The sequence below is a fragment of the Chiloscyllium plagiosum genome, unplaced genomic scaffold (assembly GCF_037043375.1).
Source record: "Chiloscyllium plagiosum isolate Xiang-an unplaced genomic scaffold, Cpla_swu_hap1 HiC_scaffold_4, whole genome shotgun sequence".
In the NCBI taxonomy this organism is placed as follows: domain Eukaryota; kingdom Metazoa; phylum Chordata; class Chondrichthyes; order Orectolobiformes; family Hemiscylliidae; genus Chiloscyllium; species Chiloscyllium plagiosum.
In genome coordinates, this window is record NW_028270142.1 from 59,755,869 (window position 1) to 59,777,565 (window position 21,697).

Here is a 21,697-nt window from a genome sequence, read left to right on the forward strand (position 1 = left end):
TTGCCCATAGTGTTAGGTGAAGGGGTAAATGTAGGGGAATGGGTCTGGGTGGGTTGCGGGTTGGTGTGGACTTGTTGGGCCGAAGGGCCTGTTTCCACACTGTAAGTAATCTAATCTAAAAAAAAATCACTTGATTTGAAATGTTAACTCTATTTTCTTCCCACTGGTTCTACCAGACTTGCTGAGTTTCTCCAGCAATTTTTTTTCAGATCTCCAGCATCCACATTTCTTTTACTTTATTATTAGTTTAGATCTTTGGATTACTGGTTCTTACTGAAACCTGTTTGCTTTATTTTGTTTAAATATTCAATTGTTTCTGTAATGAGTATTCTTCCCTGAAGCAAAGTGAAAGTGCATTCTTCCATTAGACCAAGCAGGAAACGGCTCAAAGATTCATTGAGAAGAATTAAATACTAGCTGATTCTGGCTCTCTGTGAAAGCATTTTAACTATTCCCATTCTTTGCAGCCCTGGGTAGATTTACATTTCAAGGAAGTGAAGGAGGAAGCGCTGGATGTCTTGAAATGCACATAAGTGAATAAATCCCCAGGACCTGATCAGGTGTACTCTAGAACTCTGTGGGAAGCTAGGGAAGTGATTGCTGGGCCTCTTGCTGAGATATTTGTATCATTGATAGTCACAGGTGAGGTGTCAGAAAACTGGAGGTTGGCTAACATGGTGCCATTATTTAAGAAGGGTGGTAAGGACAAGCCAGGGAACTATAGACTAGTGAGCCTGATGTCGGTGGTGGGCAAGTTGTTGGAGGGAATCCTGAGGGGCAGCATGTCCATGTATTTGGAAAGGCAAGGACTGATAAGGGAAAGTCAAAATGACTTTATGCATGGGAAATCATGTCTCACAAACTTGATGGAGTTTTTTGAAGAAGTAACAAAGAGGATTGATGAGGACAGAGTGGTAGACGCAGTCTATATGGACTTCAGTAAGGCGTTCGACAAGGTTCCCCATGGGAATTTGGTTAGCAAGGTTAGATCTCATGGAATACAGGGATAGCACTGCAGCCTCACAGCACCAGGGTCCCAGGTTCAATTCCAACCTCAGGTGACTGTCTGTGTGGAGTTTGCACGTTCTCCCTGTGTCTGCATGGGTTTCCTCAGGGTGCTCCGGTTTCCTCCCACAGTCCAAAGATGTGTAGGTCAGGTGAATTGGCCATGCTAAATTGCCCATAGTGTTCGGTGCATTAGTCAGAGGGAAATGGGTCTGACTGGGTTGCTCTTGAGGGTCGGTGTGGATTTGTTGGGCCAAAGGGCCTGTTTCCACACTGTAGGGAGTCTAAAAAAAACTAGCCATTTGGATACAGAACTGGCTCAAAGGTAGAAGACAGAGGGTGGTGGTAGAGGGTTTTTTTCAGATTGGTCACTGATCATTCCCTGTGACCAGTGGAGTGCCACAAGGAACGGTGCTGGGTCTACTACTTTTCATCCTTTATATAAATCATTTGGATGTGAGCTTAAGAGGTACAGTTCATAAGTTTGCAAATGACACTAAAATTGGAGGTGAAGTGGACAGTAAAGAAGGTTACCTCAGATTACAACAGGATCTTGATCAGATGAGCCATTGGGCTGAGGAGTTGCAGATGGAGTTTAATTTCGATAAATGCAAGGTGCTGCATTTTGGGAAAGCAAATCTTAGCAGAACTTATACACTTAACGGTAAGGTAAAAACAAGGACTGCAGGTGCTGGAAACCAGAGTCTAGATTAGAGTGGTGCTGGAAAAGCACATAAGGAACCTGCCTCTATTCCTGATGAAGGGCTTTTGCCCGAAATGTCGATTTTCCTTTTCCTTGGATGCTGCATGACCTGCTGTGCTTTTTCAGCTCCACTCTAATCTCGACTTAATGGTAAGGTCCTGGGGAGTGTTGCTGAACAAAGAGACCTTGGAATGCAGGTTCATAGTTCGTTCAAAGTAGCGTTGCAGGTAGATAGGATAGCGAAGAAGGCATTTGGTATGCTTTCCTTTATTGGTCAGGTTATTGAATACAGGAGTTGGGAGATCATATTGCGGCAAAACATCACATTGGTTCGACCGCTTTTGGAATATTGCGTGCAATTCTGGTCTCCTCCTATCGGAAAAATGTTGTGAAACTTGATAGGGTTTAGAAAAGATTTACAAGCATGCTGCCAGGGTTGGAGGATTTGAGCTATAGAGAGAGGTTGAATAGGCTAGGGCTGTTTTCCCTGGAGCATCAGAGGCTGAGACGTGACCTTATAGAGTTTTATAAAATCATGAGGGGCATGGATAGGGTAAGTCTATTTACCTTGGGGTGGGGGAGTCCAGAACTAGGGGGCATAGGTTTTGGGTGAGAGGGGAAAGATATACACGAGACCTAAGAGGCAATGTTTTCACGCAGAGGGTGGTGCATGTGTGGAATGGGATGCCAGAGGCAGTGGTGGTGGCCAGTACAATTGCAACATTTAAGAGGCATTTGGATGGGTATATGAATAGGAAGGGATTGGAGGGATATGGGCCGGGTGCTGGCAGGTGGGATTGGATTGGCTTGGGATATCTGGTCGGCATGGACAGGTTGGACCGAAGGGTCTGATTCTGTGCTTGTACATCTCCATGATTCTATGTAACTGCTCGTGGGATTTAAGAGCCTTTCTCCTGTAGTTCAATTACTTATTTTACAGTACAGCTAAAATTCAGTGGTTAAGAAAATAATAACATAAGAACTAGGATGAGAAGTAAGCAATTCAGCCCCTCAAGCCTGCTCTGCCATTTGACATGACCATGGTTGATCTCATTTCGGTGTTAACTCCACTTTCTTGCTCACTCTCCATGACATTTCAACCCATTACTAAATTAAAAATCTGTCTGTCCTCTCCTTAAATTTATTCAGTGTCTCAGCATCCATTGAACTCTGGAGTCATGAATTCCAGATTCACAATCCTGTGAGGGAAGCAATTTCTCCTCATCACTGTTTTAAAGCAGCTATTCTTAGGCCTAACACCATAATTTCTCATTCTGAATTACCTCAGGTGAGGAAACGTCCTTTTTATGTCTACTTTGTCAATCCCCTTTAGCATCTTATATAACTCAATTACATCTCCTCTCACTCTTTTAAACACCAGACAGTATATGCCTAAACTGTTCAATCTCTCTTCCTAAGACAAATCTTTCATGTCTGGAATCAATCTAGCGAAGCTCTTCCAAATGCCACCAATACAACTACGGTCTCCTAAAATTCTACATAATACTCCAGGTGCAGTCTAGCTCTTTACTTTTATACTGTATTCCTTTAGCAATAAATTCTAAAATTTAATTTATCTTCCTTATTCTTGCTGTACCTGCATACAAGTTTTCTGCAATTCATGCATCAAAGCACTCTGAAGTTTCTCTCCATTTCAACAATTTGTTGCCTTTCTATTCCTCTGACCAGAATGGAGAACATCATTCTTATCCACATTAAACATCATCTGCCACATCTTGGCCCATTCACCCAATCTTTTCATATTCATTTGTATATTTCCTATTTCTTCATTGTAACTTATTTTCCCACCTGCTTTAGTGTCATATGCAAATATGGCTATAGTACTTTATATCCCTGCATTGTGTTACGACACAGATTAAATCCCCTCTGTTAATTTTAAACCAGCAACACAGAAAAAAATTATCTCGTGCAGTAATCTGTGAAAATTTGAGTGGCCAAGAACTATTTAAAGTCAAAATTAACAACTTTATTTCTTAAGGTATAACAGAGATTAACTAACAACTATTTCCAACTCCTTTTTCTAATGTAGCTTTTACCTTCCCGTTCTACAATACTAGTCCAATAAAATCCCCAAGTAAGATTTACCAAAAATTCAAATTTCAAAACCAGGCAGCTGTCGAATCTTCTCTTTGTATCTTTCTCTCGAAATTTTCTTCTTAGGATTTCTCTTTCACAGGTTGGTTGATGGATAAATGTACCATTAAGGCAGCTGTGTTTCAGGCAGTCTGTACACGCTGGTGGCTTGGCAGTTCTCTCCCAACGATTTAATGTTTCCCGGTCTTATACCCCCAAAGCATCAAACTGTGTCATTGGCTTTTAATGTTGTCAGTACAGAGAAACCTCAACTATCCGAACAAGATGGGCGGGCACTATTTCATTCTGATAATTGATTATTTGGTTAATTGATTCAATGCCTCTCCTCTAGGGTTTGAAGTTTTCTTTTTCCTCGCTCTGTCTGCCTTGCTCCCTCTCTCTGTCTCAGGATTTGTTTCTGATCAGACACACTCTTGTGTGTAAGGGACCTCCCTCAGCTCCACAATCTGCTTAGGTTCTGTTCAATTTGTACAATTTGACAAATTTGCAACTGAGACTCCGAATCAAAGTAATTGGCATCAATCAGAAACATTAGGAGTTGCAACATGCCAAAGTGGCATCCAGGTTTGGGACAATTAGATGGCAGCTGGCGTTGGAAGCTCTCCCGCTGCTCCAGGAGTGAAGCCTGGGCTACTTAACGTCTGGGAAGTGATGGAACATTGCATGATTATAGTCCACCATCGACACCAGTTGATGGGATCAGCTTTGGAGCCATTTTGCATGGGTCTCATGTTGAGAAAGAGGATCAGACTTGTGGCAGTGGGGGCCTATGTTTCCCTAGCAGGTCCTGAATGAGCATTCTTGCCCCACCTGGGTCTGTGTGGTGCAAAGAAAGTGTCTTCCAGCCCTAACTCCTCTTCCCACTGTCTTTACCTAATGGGATAATGGCATCAGCTTCCCTGCTTAGGCCACTAGTTAAAATAGACATTAAATAATAATCATCAAGACCCGACATTCACAAGTAAAGACTAATACCTGCAATGAAGTATTCCTTATGAGGAAAGGCTAGACAGGGTTGGCCTGTATCCTCTGGAGTATGGAAAAGTCAGAAGTGACTAATCGAAACATTGGAGGTGAATTAATTGAGAGCTTGACTGGGTCAATGTTGAAAGAATGGCTCTCCTTGTGGGAGGACCTAGAACAAGGGAGTTAATTATGAGGGGCATGGATAGGATAAATAGACAAAGTCTTTTCCCTGGGGTTGTAGAGTCCAAAACTGGAGGGCATAGGTTTAGGGTGAGAGGGGAAAGATATAAAAGAGACCTAAGGGACAACTTTTACACACAGAGGGTGGTACGTGTATGGAATGAGCTGCCAGAGGAAGTGGTGGAGGCTGGTACAATTGCAATATTTAAAAGGCATTTGGATGGATATATGAATAGGAAGGGTTTGGAGGGATATGGGCCGGGTGCTGGCAGGTGGGACTAGATTGGGTTGGAATATCTGGTCGGCATGGACGGGTTGGACCGAAGGGTCTGTTTCCATGCTGTACATCTCTGAGTCTATGAGTCTATGTCCATTTAAGACAGAGATGAGGAATTATTTTTCTCTCAGAGGATTGTGTCTTTGAATTTCCTTCTGCAAAATAGAGTGAGTGCAGAATTGTTAAATATTTTTTATGGCAGAGCTAGATCAATTCTTGATTACCAAGTGGATAAAAGATTTATTAAAAACATGCAGGAATGTACCTTTGAGGTTAAAATCTGAGCAGCCATGAATTTATTGAATGATCTGCTGTCATTGGGCAGTATAATTACTGCTATGTGCTAAATTTAGTTATTGGAAAATTGTAATTGGTGTGTTTGGTGGGTAAGCATTCTGGCCAGTTCTAACTGTCCGGCTCCGAGCAAGGGGTTGGGGTTAAAATTACCGACACCATCTTTAAAGCCCAGCTGTGCTCCTAATCAAACACTGCTAGTCTGCAGTTGCCGTGCATAGTACCTGTTGACTGCTGCAAAAGTCAGACTGAGAGAAATTGGCTGTTTGCTTTGCGTACGGGATACCTGGAGGTCCCGATAGACAGAGGGTACTTGCAGTTGCTGCCCATTGAGTTTACCCTGAGCTGTTGGTGCCAAGTGTTCAAGGGGAGCTAGAGGAGCTAGAATCGTCAGGTACCCTCTGTGACTCTCATGTCAGGAATAGCCACTGTATAGTTTCTATCTGACAGATGGGAAAACAGGAAACTGCATGTCAATGAGGTGAGATTATACAATAAGGATGTTAATGCATGTTAATCAGTATCTTGTTGCTCCCTACCGAGAATCTCAACTCACCTTTTGACATCTGGTTTTAAAAATTTTGCTTTTGATGATGATCAACCAACATTTTCACCATTGCCCGCATCATTCCATGCCTGATAAAATTCTGCCCTGTGTTCCTAGTAATATGTAGATGTATCACTAAGGGTGGCATTGAGTAAGATCATAAGACAAAGGAGCAGAAATTAGGCCACCCAGCCCATCAAGTTTGCTCTGCCATTCAATCATGGCTGATAAGTTTCTCAACCCCATTCTCCACTTTCTCCCCATAACTCTTGATGCCCTTGATACTCAAGAATCTATCTGTCTCAGTCTTAAATTTACCCAATGACCTGGCCTCCACAGCCTTCTGTGGCAATTAATTCCATAGATTCACCACTCTCTGACTGAAGAAGTTTCTCCTTATCTCCGTTCTAAAAGGTCTCCCTTTTACTCTAAGGCTATGCCCTCAGATCCTAGTCTCTCCTACCAATGGAAACATCTTCCCAACATCCACGGTGTCCAGGCCATTCAGTATTCTGTATGTATCAATTAGATTCCCCCTCATCCTTCTCGGCTCCAGCAAATATAAACCTATCAAACGGTCCCTCATATGTTAAGCTTTTCATTCCTGGGTCCATTATCCTGAAACACCTCTGAACACACTCAGGGCTAGTACATCCTTCCTGATATACGCACACAATACACCGAATATGGTCTGACCAGAGACTTATGGAGCCGCAGAAGTACATCCTGCTTGTGTATTCAAGTCCTCTCAAAATAAATCCCATCATTGCATTTGCCTTCCTAACTACTGACTCAACCTGCAAGTTAATCTTTAGATAATCCTGGACTAGAACTTCCAAGTCTCTGAATCTCTGAATTTTCTCCTCATTTAGATAATAGTCCATGCTTCTATTCTTCCTACCAAAGTGCATAATCTCACAGTTTCCCATGTTGTACTCCATCTGCCATTTCTTTGCCCACTTTCCTAACCTGTCCAAATCCTTCTGCGGTCTCCTCGCTTCCTCAATGCTACCTGTCCCTCTACCTATCTTTGTATCACCCGCAAAATTACCCAGAATACCCTCAGTTCCTTGATCTAGATTGTTATTGTATAAAGTGAAAAGTTGTGATTCCAACACTGAGCCTTGCGAAACACCATTTGTCACCGGCTGCCATCCCGAGAAGGACCCTTTTAACCCCACTCTCTGCTTTTTACCAGACAGGGAGAAAATGAACACTACAGATGCTGGAGATCAGAGTCGAAGAGTGTCGTGCTGGAAAAGCACGGCCGGTCAGACAGCATCCAAGGAGCAGGGGTTTCGATGTTTTGAGCATAAGCTCTTCATCAGGAATGAGGAGGTGGTCCAAGGAGGCTGAGAGATAAATGGGAGGGGGTGGGGCTGGACGAAAAGTAGCTGAGAATGCGATAGGTTGATGAAGATGGGGGTGAAGATGACAGGTTGGAGAGGACGGTAGAGCAGATAGGTGGGAAGGAAGATGGACAGATAGCACAGGTCAAGACGGCGGTGCTGGGTTGGAGGGTTGGATCTGGGATAAGGTGGATGGAGAGGAAATGAGGAAACTGGTAAAATCCACATTGATCCCATGGGATTGGAGGGTCCCATGGCAGAAGATGAGGCGTTCTTCCTCCAGGCGTCGGGTGGTAGGGTTTGGCGGTGGAGGAGGCTCAAAACCTGCATGTCCTTGGGGGAATGGGAGGGGGAGTTAAAGTGTTCCGCCACGGGGCAGTGGGGTTGTTTCATGCATATGCCCCAGATTTCTACCAGACAGCCAGGCTTCAATCCACATGCCTCCAACACCATGGTCCCTTATTTTACACAGTCGCCTTCTGTGCAGCACCTTGTGAAAGGCCTTCTTGAAGTCCAGGTAGTTGACATCCATTGGTCCTAACCTGCTCTTTACTTCCTCAAATCTAGCAGATTTATCAGGCATGACCTCCCATTGATGAAACCATGCTGACTTTGCCCTATACTCTTCCAAACATCCAAAAATCCAAAGATTCCACGATCTTACCCACAACTGAGGTTAGGCTAATCAGTCTGTAATTTTCTGTCTTTTGTCTTACTCCCTTTTTAAATAGAGGTGTCACGTTAGCGATTTTCCAGTCCTCTGGGACCCTCTGTGATTCTAGCAATTCCTGAAAGATCACCACTAACACCTCTCCAGCTATCTCCTTTAGAACTCTGGGGTGTAGTTATAGAATCATGGAAATGTATAGTATAGAAACAGATGCCTAGGTCCAACTCGTCCATGCTGACCAATTATCCGAACCTAATCTAGTCCCATTTGCCAGCACTTGGCCCATATCCCTCTAAACCTTTCCTATACATATACCCATCCACATCTGGTCCAAGTGATTTGTCCACCTCCAGGCCATTCAGTTTTTCTAGCACCTTCTCATTGGTGATGGCCACCATACTCTGCTCTGCCCTTTAATCTCTTAAATTTTGGGGATATTACTCATGTCTTCCACCATGAAGACTGATTTGAAGTAATTATTCAGTTCCTCAGCCATTTCCCTGTTCCCCACCACCATTTCTCCAGTGACCCAATGTCCACTTTTGCCTCTCTTTTGCCCTTTATATATCCAAAGGAACTCTTAAAGTCTTCCTTTATATTACTGGCTAGCTTACCCTCATATTTAAACTTCTCCCTCCTTATTTCTTTTCTTGTTGCCCTTTGTTGGTCTTTGTAAGCTTCCCAATCCTCTGGTTTCTCACTGCCCTTCACCACATTATATGTTTTCTCTTTTGCTTTCATTGTATCCCTGACTTCCCCAGTCAGCCATGGTTGCCTCATCCCCCCTATATCATGCTTCTTATTCCTCGGGATGAATCTCTGCTGTGTCTCCTGAATTGCTCCCAGAAACTCCTGCCATTGCTGTTCCACTGTCTTTCCTGCTAGGCACCTCACAGTCGATTCTACCCACCACCTCCCTCATGCCTCTGGAGTTGCCTTTATTCAGCTGTAATACCATTACCTCTGATTATATTTTCTCCCTCTTAAATTGCAGAGTAAATTCAATCATAGTATGGTCACTGCCTCCTAAGGATTCTTTCACCTTAAGCTCCCTTATCAAGTCTGCCTCATTACACAACACTAAGTCCAGTATTGCCTGTTCCCTAGTGGCTCCACTACAAGCTGCTCCCAAAAGCCATCTCATAGACATTCCACAAATTCCTTTCCTTGCAATCCACTCCCAACCTGATTTTCCCAATCCACCCCCAACCTGATTTTCCCAATCCACCTGCATATTGAAATCTCCCGTGATCACTGTAACTTTGCCTTTCCTACACACCTTTTCTATTTCCTGGTGTATCTTGAGCCCCAGCTCCTGACTACTATTTGGAGTGCCTTCTATCTGCAAATGTCTTTTTTGATTTTGATGAATAAATGAACAAAATTAGCTTTGAACAGCCGATCAAAAAATGGAGTAATGAATATACCCAGATAAAGAAAGCCCCCCCCGTGACCACTTAAAAGGGAATTGAGATTTGTCCTCAATATCTAGTATTTTCAAAAGACTAGTATTTTCATAGGCATAGCCTCTGATTTTGCAAAATTGATCTTGTAACCCGAAAAGGAGCCAAACAAATTGGTACATTGTATCAGACAAGGCACCAAAACGGCTGAGTTTGACAAAAAGATGAGGACATTGTCCACATACAACAAATCTGATGTGACTTTGGCCCCACTTCTGGAGCAAATATATTACGAACCCTACCAATGGCCTCTGCCAGTGACTCGATTACCAATGTGAAAAGCAATGGCGGAAAGGGACAGCCCTGTTGGGACAGATATTAAAATTGCTTGATCACACACGATTGGTGAGAACCGCAGTGAGTGAATCACTAGAGAACCTTTACCCATCTTATAAAGGCTTCGCCCAAGCCAAACCGCTACAGAGTATAAAAACGGTACAGCCATTTGTCCTGGTCCCCAGAGAGATCACCAATCCCTGTACCAGACTGTTGTTGACACGTTTGAGTTACATTAAGCAACCTCTTAATACTATTGGAAGATCTGTGGCTTTTATAAAGCCTGTCTGGTCCTCTTTAATAATAGAGGGCAACACAGTTTCCAGCCTTAATGCAAGAATCTTGGAAAGGATTTTAAAATCAACATTTAAAAGTGAAATGGGTCTAGAAGAAGCACAGTCCTCCAGGGATTTCTCTTTTTTTAAGAATAAGAGAGATATTGGCCTCTCTTAGAGATTGCAGAAGGCGATCATGACTGTATGAGTCATTAAACATGTTGAGCATCGGGCCTGACAATATGCTTATAACTTCCTTATAAAATTCACTGGGGAGTCCATCAGACCAAGTGCTTTCCCACTCTGAATCTGCTTCACAGCCTCCTGCACCTCTTATTCTGATAAAGGGGCAATGAGAAAATACTCTTTTTGGGGGTTGCACCTGGAAGTTCCAGATTCTTGAGAAAAGACTCCATTCTAGCCTACCCATCCTCACAACTTTCAGACCAGTATAATTCAGAATAAAATCTCTGAAATTCCGCCTTGATCTTTGTAGAATCACAGGTTAGGTTTCTAGCACGTTCTCTGATCAACATAATGGATTGGGGGGGGCCTCTTTTTCCTGGCAAGATACGCTAGGTATTTACCTGCTTTGTCACCAAGCTCAAACAGCCTTTGCTTTACAAAAGCCAGCTCTTTCTTTGTGGACTGAGTGAGCATGGAGTTCAATGCAGACTGAAGCACTGTGATCCTCTGTAGCTTAGCCTGTCAGAGTAAATCTTCTCGACTGCCTTCAACCATGCTTTGGTGGACGTTGCTCACCCTTCTGCCTCTTCCTGCTGGCGGAATAGGAAATAACTAACCCTCTGGAAATAACTAATCTTTCGCATTTTCCCAAAGAATGGCCGGGTATTGTCAAACCTGAATTGATGTTTAGCAACACCCTGAATTCATTAGCGAGATACTCCACAGACCTACTATGCTTAAGGGTAAAGGGGTCTATTAGCCAGTATCTCGGACCCGCTACAGCATCCTTAATCTTAAGCAACAAGTACACTGGAGCAGGATTGGACATGGCAACATTAACAATTGTACAGGATGCCACCAAGTCCAGGGTTGCCACGGGGGTCAATAAAAAAATCAATCCTAGTGTGGTACCTGTGCGGATTAGAAAAAAATGCAAAATCCTGCCTGAAAGGTGGCGATGCCTCCAGACGTTCACCAACCCTCACTCCACACACAAATCCACCAATTGCTTCATTTGTAAAGAAGGTATCGGAGGGCCTTTGGGCAACCTGTCTACCGCGGGATCCATAAGACAATTAGAATCTCCCCCTATGATGATATGTCGAGATTCAAGACTAATCAGTTTCGAGAATGCATCTACCAGAAATTTGAGGGGATGGGCCAGGGGACAATAGACGTTTAAAATGCCATACTCTTCCCCATTTATCAAAGCTTTAAGGATTACGAACCTCCCGTGTGTGTCTTTAGCAATCTCTAGTAACTTAAATGGGAGATTCCTCCTAACCAATATGACCACTTCCCTACTCCTAGTATTAAACGATGAAAAGTCAACCCAATCAAAGCTATTCTGCTGCAATTTCAAATATTCCCTATCTCCTGTAATAAAGCAATATCCATCTTTTCCTTTCTAAAACTTGAGAGTACCTTCTTCCTCTTAAATGGTGAGTGACTCCCCTTGATATTCTAGGTACACCATTTAAAAGAGTCATTAGCCATAACCTTCTGCAGTAACATTTAGACTCCAAAGAGGAAAAACTCAAATTACAAAGCACTGAGCCATAATAAAAGAAAGTCCACAGAACATAAAAACTACACAAACTAAAACCACTACAGTTCACAAACCTACACAACTATCAAAGACTATATAAAACAAAAGCCAAACAAATTAAACAACATATAAAGTACCAGTGGCACTGGATAGGGGATTTCACCCCTTGCCCAAAGGGGTTACCTACACACCCCAAAACCTGACATCCCTACTGCCAACACAGCAACCAGGGCATTTAAATATCTGAACTGGGCTTATATTGTCTGTAAATAGCTGTCTAGTCATCCCAACCATTTTCTTTCCTCCTAGCTACAGCTGCACCACAAACACAAGCAACAAAAAAAGGGAAATACAAAAAAGAATAACAATATGAACAAAGAAGTTAAGACTGAATAGTAATAAGTAAGTACCCCAACCAATACCTGGTATAGTTTAATTTAGAAGTTAAAAGTAAATACGCCATTCATTCCCGAGCATAATTTAACACAGATTATTGCCAAAAAATAAGAAGAAAATAAAACCCCAATACGACTTCCTTTTGTTAAAAAAAAGACATATCCATACAACGCTATTATCTGTACATAATGAATCATTTGGACTAAGTTAACTTGTCCACAAGGTCTCTTGCTTTCTCTGACAAGTCGAAGAAGTGTGCGGATCCATTAAAGGTAATCCAAAGCACCTTAGAGAGTATTGGATTCCAAGCTCCCTCAGTCTTTTCTTAATGCCATCATAGAATTTCCTTTTCTGGATCACTGCTGCTGAGAAGTCCTGGAAAAACATGATCCTAGAGCCCTTGTAAGCTAAGGCCTTTGGATCCTGTCCTAGACTCTGGAACCTTCCACGATTCTCTGCTTATCTCTATCATTATGGAAAAGCACCAGGATAGGGCGATGACATTGGTGAGTCCCCTCAATCTTCAGGCTTCCCATTCCAGCCTCCAAGTTAAGGAATTTTGGCAGCCAATCCTCAATAAATTCTACCGATCGCTCACCTTCTTTCACTTCCAGCAGACTAATGATCAGAATATTTTTCCTCCTGCCCCTGTTCTCGAGATCATTGACCTGGTCAAGCAAATTATGGACCTGTGTCTCCAGGGCCTGGATCCTATCCTTAGAGGAATCAGTCTCAGCTTCTACCACTGTGATCCTGCATTTGATTTCGTCTGGCCTTTTCCTGAAGTCTCCCAGCTGTAGCTCGTGCTTCTGCAGCATGATAGAGATCGGGGCCAACTTCTCTTCAATTTGCTTGCCCAGCGTCTTGCGAGATTTCGTGAGCTCTGAGACCAGAACCTGGTAAGAAATTGAGTCGAGGATCCTGTAGGTTGGGCCGCAGTCCCGGCCTTGAGCGAGCCTGCTCCCTTCTTAGGCATCCCTGGATGGCGAGAATGCAGGTAAGTGATTTTTTAGAACTTTCTAGGACTCTGTAACTTTTTCAGAGTCCTAGAATACCGCAATGACCTGGGTAGGGTGGGTTAGGGCTTTGTCCCACCTGCGATGCGATGCGGAGTTCTGCAAAGCGACCTTCCTAGATTGCCGCCATCTTGGATTCCCCCAACTCTATCCTGCCTCTCTTTTTAATAGGATGTACAGTATATCCTTGAATATTCAGCTCCCCTTGCAACCATGTCTCCTTGATGCCCACCATGTCACACCTACCAATTTCAATCTCTGCCACAAGCTCATTTACCTTATACCTTGTACTGCGTGCATTCAGATATAACACCTTCAGCCCTGTATTAACCATTCCTCTTCTTATTGTCATTCTTTTGTCCAGTGTGCTTGAAGTTTGGTTGCTAACCCTTTCCATACATTCTGTCCTATTTGTGTCTGTGCTGGAGATTTTAATAACCTCTCCTTATTTCCTCCTTTAACTTGGGTTTTCTAATGTCTCCTATAATTGAGCCCTTCCTCCATACCCCCCTCCTTCATTTAGTTCAGAGCCCTAGGTATGCAATTCGCTAGGATTCTGGTCCCAGAACGGTTCAGCTGAAGACCGTCCCATCAGAACAGGTCCCTTTCTCCCCAGGATTGGTGCCAATGTCCCATGAATTCAAACCCCTTTCTCCCACACCAATCTTTGAGCCACACATTTACTTGCTCAATCTTATGGACTCTATGCCAATTGGTTTATGGCTCAGGTAGTAATCCAGAGATTATTAGCTTTTCGGTTCTGTTTTTCAATTTAGCTCCTGACTGTTCATACTCCCTTAGCAGAACCTCTGCCCTAGTTATATCTATGTCATCGATACCTATGAGACCACAATCACATCTTTATCCTCCCACTCCAAGTTCCCCTGCAGCCCAGATGTGGTATCCCGAACTTGAGCACGAGTTAGGCAACACAACCTTCGGGACTCTTGATCCTGGTCACAGAGAACAGTGTCTATGCCTCTAACTATACTATTCCCAGTTACAACAACATTTCTCTTCTCTCCCCCACTTGAATAACTCCCTGCATCATGGTGCTGTGGTCAGTTGGCTCATCCCTCCCTGCAGTCCCCATTTCTGTCCACACAGAGAACAAACTCTCAAACCTGTTGGACAAGGACAGGGCTGAGGCTACTGCAGCTTTACCTCCTAGATCCCCCTACCCTAGAGGGCATAGACAGGGTAGATGGAGATAAGCTTTTTCCCAGGGTGAGGGATTCAGTAACAAGAGGTCACGCGTTCAAGGTGAGAGGTGAAAGGTTGAAGGGGGATACACATGGAAGGTACTTTATACAGAGGATGGTAGATGCCTGGAACGCGTTGCCAGCAGAGGTAGTAGAGGCAGGCACGGTAGATTCATTTAAGGTGCATCTGGACAGATGCATGAGTAGGTGGGGAGCAGAGGGATACAGATCCTTAGGAATTGAGTGATAGGTTTAGACAGTGGATTTGGCTTGGCTTAGGCTTGGAGGGCCGAAGGGCCTGTTCCTGGGCTGTAAATTTTCTATGTTTTTTGTCACAGCTTTCATATCATCACCAGTTTGAATTCTGCTGGTGTCTTGTTGTTCTACAGTGCACTTGATAGAAAAAACATTTTCATAAATGCAAGACCCTTAAAACTCAATGGCAAGGATGGAAGAGCATCAGCAACAGCCTTTCCCAAGTCAACATGTCCAACATCGAGTCTTAAAACCAACTCCACTGGGCAAGGTGCCAGACTCACAAAGCAACTCCTCTATTTGGGATTTAGTTGTGAGAGAAGGTGACCAGGAAGGCAACAGAAAGACATTTGGGATTTACTCAAAGCATCAGTGAAGAGGTTGAACATTACGTTGGTGATTATTTTCCAGAGTTCAATAGATTCGGGATCAGTTCCTGCCGATTGGAGGGTGGCTAATGTTGTACCACTTTTTAAAAAAGGTGGGAGAGAGAAAGCAGGAAATTATAGACCAGTTAGTCTGACCTCAGTGGTGGGAAAGCTGCTGGAGTCTATTATAAAGGATGAAATTACGACACATCTGAATAGTAGTAACAGGATAGGCCAGAGTCAGCATGGATTTATGAAGGGGAAATCATGCTTGACTAATCTTCTGGAATTTTTTGAGGATGTAACTCTGAAGATGGACGAGGGAGATCCAGTAGATGTAGTGTACCTGGACTTTCAGAAAGCTTTTGATAAGGTCCCACATAGGAGGTTAGTGAGCAAAATTAGGGCGCATGGTATTGGGGGCAAAGTACTAACTTGGATTGAAAGTTGGTTGGCTGACAGGAAACAAAGAGTAGTGATAAACGGCTCCATTTCGGAATGGCAGGCAGTGACCAGTGGGGTACAGCAGGGATCAGTGCTGGTACCACAGCTTTTTACAATATATGTTAATGATATAGAAGATGGTATTAGTAATAACATTAGCAAATTTGCTGATGATACTAAGCTGGGTGGCAGGGTGAAATGTGATGAGGATGTTAGGAGATTACAGGGTGACCTGGATAAGTTAGGTGAGTGGTCAGATGTATGGCAGATGCAGTTTAATGTGGATAAATGTATGGTTATTCACTTTGGTGGCAAGAACAGAAAGGCAGATTACTACCTAAATGGAATCAATTTAGGTAAAGGGGCAGTGCAAAGAGATCTGGATGTTCTTGTGCACCAGTCAATAAAGGTAAGCATATAGGTACAGGAGGTAGTGAAGAAGGCTAATAGCATGCTGGCCTTCATAACAAGAGGGATTGAGTATAGAAGCGAAGAGGATTTTCTGCAGCTGTACAGGGCCCTGGTGAGACCACACCTGGAGTACTGCGTGCAGTTCTGGTCTCCAAATTTGAGGAAAGACATTCTGGCTATTGAGGGAGTGCAGCGTAGGTTCACGAGGTCAATTCCTGGAATGGCGGGACTACGTTACGCTGAAAGACTGGAGCGATTGGGCTTGTATACCCTTGAGTTTAGAAGACTGAGAGGGGATCTGATTGAGACATATAAGATTATTAAAGGATTGGACACTCTGGAGGCAGGAAACATGTTTCCGCTGATGGGTGAGTGCTGAACCAGAGGACACAGCTTAAAAATATGGTGTAGACCATTTAGGACAGAGATGAGGAGGAACTTCTTCACCCAGAGAGTGGTGGCTGTGTGGAATGCTCTGACCCAGAGGGCAGTGGAGGCCCAGTCTCTGGATTCATTTAAGAAAGAGTTGGATAGAGCTCTCAAGGATAGTGGAATCAAGGATTATGGAGATAAGGCAGGAGCAGGATACTGATTAAGGATGATCAGCCATGATCATATTGAATGGTGGTGTAGGCTCGAATGGCAGAATAGCCTACTCCTGCACCTATTGTCTATTGAATTACAGCAGAGGGTAACTCCCCAAAGTGGAGTAGTTCATTTGGGAAGGCATTGAATGTATTTGATTTTAGAGACTTACATGGCCTGGGCCCTGACGGTCCACTTTCAACCTTGTCAAGTGTATCTGATTTGACTAGACATACTTCTGCCATCTCTATACTGCCCCAGTAAAAAGCTAGAATGCTAGGCATTTGTTACACATTATGCTACATAGCATGGCTGAAGCAGATAACGCTATGATGATTTCCCTCGTACCTGGGTTAGCAATCTGGGATCTGTGACAATGGTGGGAGCAGGGTTAGCAGAGCTCTTCAATACATTCCCACAACTAGGAACATTACCCAATGGCGGGACCAGATACACATTGGCAGATGGCCAATTCAAATGATTAAGACCTTTATTGGGGTAATTTTTCTAGCGAGCTGGCATTTTGTTTGGTGCAGTAGCCCTCAACCCTTGGGATGATTGGCAGCCTTACGGAGGCAGTCTATCTTTACCATTTAGGTAGCTCATCAGAGGCAAAAGCTTCATGCCCCAAAGTAGGGCACTGAGAACAAGGGAAATGCCCTTGCCACCCCAGTGGACCTTGAGAAGGGCGACCCCTACTGAAACCAATAGCTCAAGTAGCATTAAAGGAAATCAAGAGATCTGAGGGAAAGTGGAATTGGTGTGTAAGTAGTGGAGCAATCTCAGTCGACTACATGGCCTGCTTTGCTCCTGTTCCTGTTCCTTGTCCCTGAAATGGGGTAAGACAGGAATAGAGGGATGTGGAGGCAAGTTGGAAGATCATATTCAGAGTCTTATGTGAAACATAAATATCGACCAGTGAGGCCAGATAACCTGTCTGTACTTCTGTAACCCCTTGGTGCTGTGCTAATACTTGGCTTGTCCCCCCAGTTAAAGAAAGGTTTGTCATAAATTATACTGACATATTAATCAAACAATGTAATGCAGGTTGCTTGGATTTAAAACGTTCTTTTTGTTCCAATAGCCCCATTGCAAGTACAATTCGTTCACACCTACCAGTTACAGGATCAATGTTGAAACTTTTCAGGAGTAAATAATTTTCTGTGATTTCTTGTGCCCAAAAGGAATAGCTCTTCTGAATAAACTAACAGTCAACACAAACAATCAACTGCAGACAAAATATCTTTTACTTGGATAGTTGAGCCAGTTTCTATTCTTACATTTTGAAAGCATGGACTTATGTTAAGTTACAACTCTATAGGTGCCAATAGCCACACAGAAATGGTCATTGTCCATCATTTGTAAATGAGCCTTGACATGTGGGATCGTTAGGAGAGGCATAAAATCATTGCTAACTTGAGGTGTTGTTTTGATGAACAGAGGCTAAAAGTTCTGCAGTGAGTAACTTCACCTCATGTCTCCGTAAATCTCATCCACCATCTGTAAGATGCAAGTCAGGAATACTCTCCATTTGCCTGGATGAATGTAGTTCCAACAACACTCAAAGCTGGATAATGTCTGGGAAATAATGGCAACTTGATTGGCACCCTATCCATCATCTACAACATCCAACCCCTTAGCCACCAACATATAGTGACAGTAATGTGTACCATCTACAAGACACACTGCAACAATTCACCAAGGTTCTTCTGATAACATCTTCCAAATCTGTGACTTCTAACCATACAAGGCCAAGGACAGCAGACACTTGAGAACACCATCATGTGTAAGTTCCCAAATGAGTCACATTTCATCCTGACCTGGAAAATGTATCACTGTCCCTTCACGGTCACTGGCTCAAATTATTGGCCATGATTAGGAGATGCCGGTGTTGGACTGGGGTGTACAAAGTTAAAAATCACACAACACCAGGTTATAGTCCAACAGGTTTAATTGGAAGCACACTCGCTTTCGGAGTGACGCTCCTTCATCAGGTGATTGTGGAGGGCTCAATCGTAACACAGAATTTATCGCAAAAATTTGCAGTGTGATGTAACTGAAATTATACATTGAAAAATTGATTGTCTGTTAAGCCTTTCATCTGTTAGAATACAGTGATAGTTTCACTTCTTTCATGTGTAAATCACAAAACCCTTTTTTTTAAAGTTGCATTCTCGGGTTAACTGTTAACAATGGTGATAGCTAGACAATATGTTGAAGGTGTTAGCCCCCTGTGTTCTGATGTTTAAATTGATTCTAATCTAAAAAGTGAGATAACAGAGTTTTACATAAATTCATGCAGTTTTTGAGCTCAGAGTTCTACATGAATGTATGAAACTGCATACATTCATGTAGACCTCTGAGCTCAAAAACTGCATTCATTTATGTAAAACTCTGTTACCTCACTTTTGTTATCTCACTGTTGGACTATAACCTGGTGTTGTGTGATTTTCAAATTACTGGAACGCCCTCAGTAACTGCACTGTGGGTGTCCCTAAACCCCAAGACTGCAGCAGTTCAAGAAGATAGCTCACTACTACCTTCTGGGGAGTGTTACTGAACAAAGAGACCTTGAGTTACAGATTCATTGAAACTGGAATTGTAGATGGCCAGGGTAGTGAAGAAGGCTTTTGGTACACTTTCCTTTATTGGTCAGTGCAGTGAATACAGGAGTTGGGAGGTCATGTTGTGGCTGTACAGGACATTGGTTAGCCCACTTTTGGAATACTGCAGACAGTTCTCATCTCTCTTCTATAGGAAGGATGTTGTGAAACTTGAAATGGTTCAGAAAAGACTTACAAGGATGTTACCAGAGTTGGGGCATTGGAGACTGAGGGGTGACCTTATAAAAGTTTATAAAATCATGAGGGGCATGGATAAGGTAAATAGACAAGGTCTTTTTGCTGGGGTGGGGGAGTCCAAAACTAGGTGGCATAGGTTTAAGGTGAGAAGGGAAATATTTATTAGGGGCTAAAGTGGCAACTTTTTCATACCTAGGGTGGTGTGTGGATGGAATGAGCTGCCAGAGAAAGTGGTGCAGGCAGGTACAATTGCAATATTTGAAAGCCATCTGGATGGGTATATGGATAGGAAGGTTTGGTGGGAAATGGGCCAAATGCTGGCAAATGGAACTAGATTTATTTAGGATATCTGGTTGACATGTATAAGTTGGACCAAAGCGTCTGTTTCCATGCTGCACATCTCTGTGACACTAAGAGATTGACAAATTTCTGACTATGAATGGCAAGTAGGGTTATGGGGATTGATGAATAAAGGCATTTAAGTATTCAATCATCCGTGCTTGTATTGGCATGGATAGAGGATTGGCTGACTGGTAGGAAGCAGTTAGTATGCAGCAAAGTTTATTTTCGGGATAGCAAGTTGGTGACTAGTGGAATTCTACATGGGTCCATATTGAGACCATGACTATTCATGTTACACATCAATGTACTGGATGAAGAAGCTGAAGGCATTGTTTCTAAGTTTGGAGATGAGACAAAGACAGGTGGAGGAATAGGTAGTGTTGAGGAAATGGGGAGGCTGCAGAAGGAATTCGACAGTTTAGGAGAGCAGGCAAAGAAGTGACAGATGGAATAAAATATGAGAAAGTGTGAGGTTATGCACTTTGGTAGGAAGATTAGAGGTGGAGATTACCTTCTTAATCAAGAAAAGCTTCAGACATCTGAATTACAAAGGGACTTGGGAGTCCTAGTTCAGGACTATCTGAAGGATAACATGCAGGTTCAGTTGGCAAGGTAAAAGCAATGACTGCAGATGCTGGAAACCAGATTCTGGATCAGTGGTGCTGGAAGAGCACAGCAGTTCAGGCAGCATCCGAGGACAGGCAAAATCGACGTTTCGGGCAAAAGCCCTTCATCAGGAATAAAGGCAGAGAGCCTGAAGCGTGGAGAGATAAGCTAGAGGAGGGTGGGGGTGGGGATAGAGGGTGGAGAGGAGAGGGTGGAGTGGATAGGTGGAAAAGGAGCTGGGCAGGTCGGACAAGTGGGCGGCACGGTGGCACAGTGGTTAGCACTGCTGCCTCACAGCGCCTGAGACCCGGGTTCAGTTCCCGCCTCAGGCGACTGACTGTGTGGAGTTTGCACGTTCTCCCCGTGTCTGCGTGGGTTTCCTCCGGGTGCTCCGGTTTCCTCCCACAGTCCAAAGATGTGCAGGTCAGGTGAATTGGCCATGCTAAATTGCCCGTAGTGTTAGCTAAGGGGTAAATGTAGGGGTATGGGTGGGTTTCGCTTCGGCGGGGAGGTGTGGACTAGTTAGAAACTAGAATGACATGGGGGAAGGGGAAATGAGGAAGCTGTTGAAGTCCACATTGATGCCCTGGGGTTGAAGTGTTCCGAGGCGGAAGATGAGGCGTTCTTCTTCCATGCGTCTGGTGGTGAGGGAGCGGCGGTGGAGGAGGCCTAGGAAGGCAACTGCAATGTTAGTATTCATTTCAAGAGGGCTACAATACCTGAGCAGAGATGCACTGCTGAGGCTGTATAAGGCTCTGGCAAGACCGCATTTGGAATATTGTGAGCAGTTTGGGGCCCCATATTTCTAACGAAGGATGTGCGATCTTGGAGAGGGTCCAGTGGACGTTCACAAGAATGATCCTGAGGATGAACCGCCGAAGGGCCTATTTCCACACTGTAGAGAATCTAATCTAATCTAATCTAATCAAGAAGGCAGCTCACCACCACATTTCACAAGGGCAATTAGGGGTGGGCAATAAGTGCTGGACCAGCCAGAAAGGCCATATCCCTTGAACAGATAAAAATAAGATTATCATCAATTCCCCATACAAATGTTAATGCTCCATTCAGTCCTCCTATCTCTCCTTATTAAATCTGCCATTGTAGCCATCTATTCCTTTCTGCCTCAAGTGACTGTCCACCTTCCCCTTAAATGCATCAAACCAATTTGTTTCAACCACTCCCTGCAATCATGTGTTCCGCATCTTGTTACTATTTGCATAAAGAAGTTTCTTCAGAGTTCCCTGTTAGAATTCTTGATGACCATCCTATGGTCTCAAGACATGCTCTTCCCACAAGAACAATTTTTTGAGAGTTGGAATCATGGAAAATCCTACCTTAGTGTAACATAGATACATCACCACAAGGTAATTCCAGATGAGGAAGATCATTTTTAACTTAACCAGCCAGAAAAGT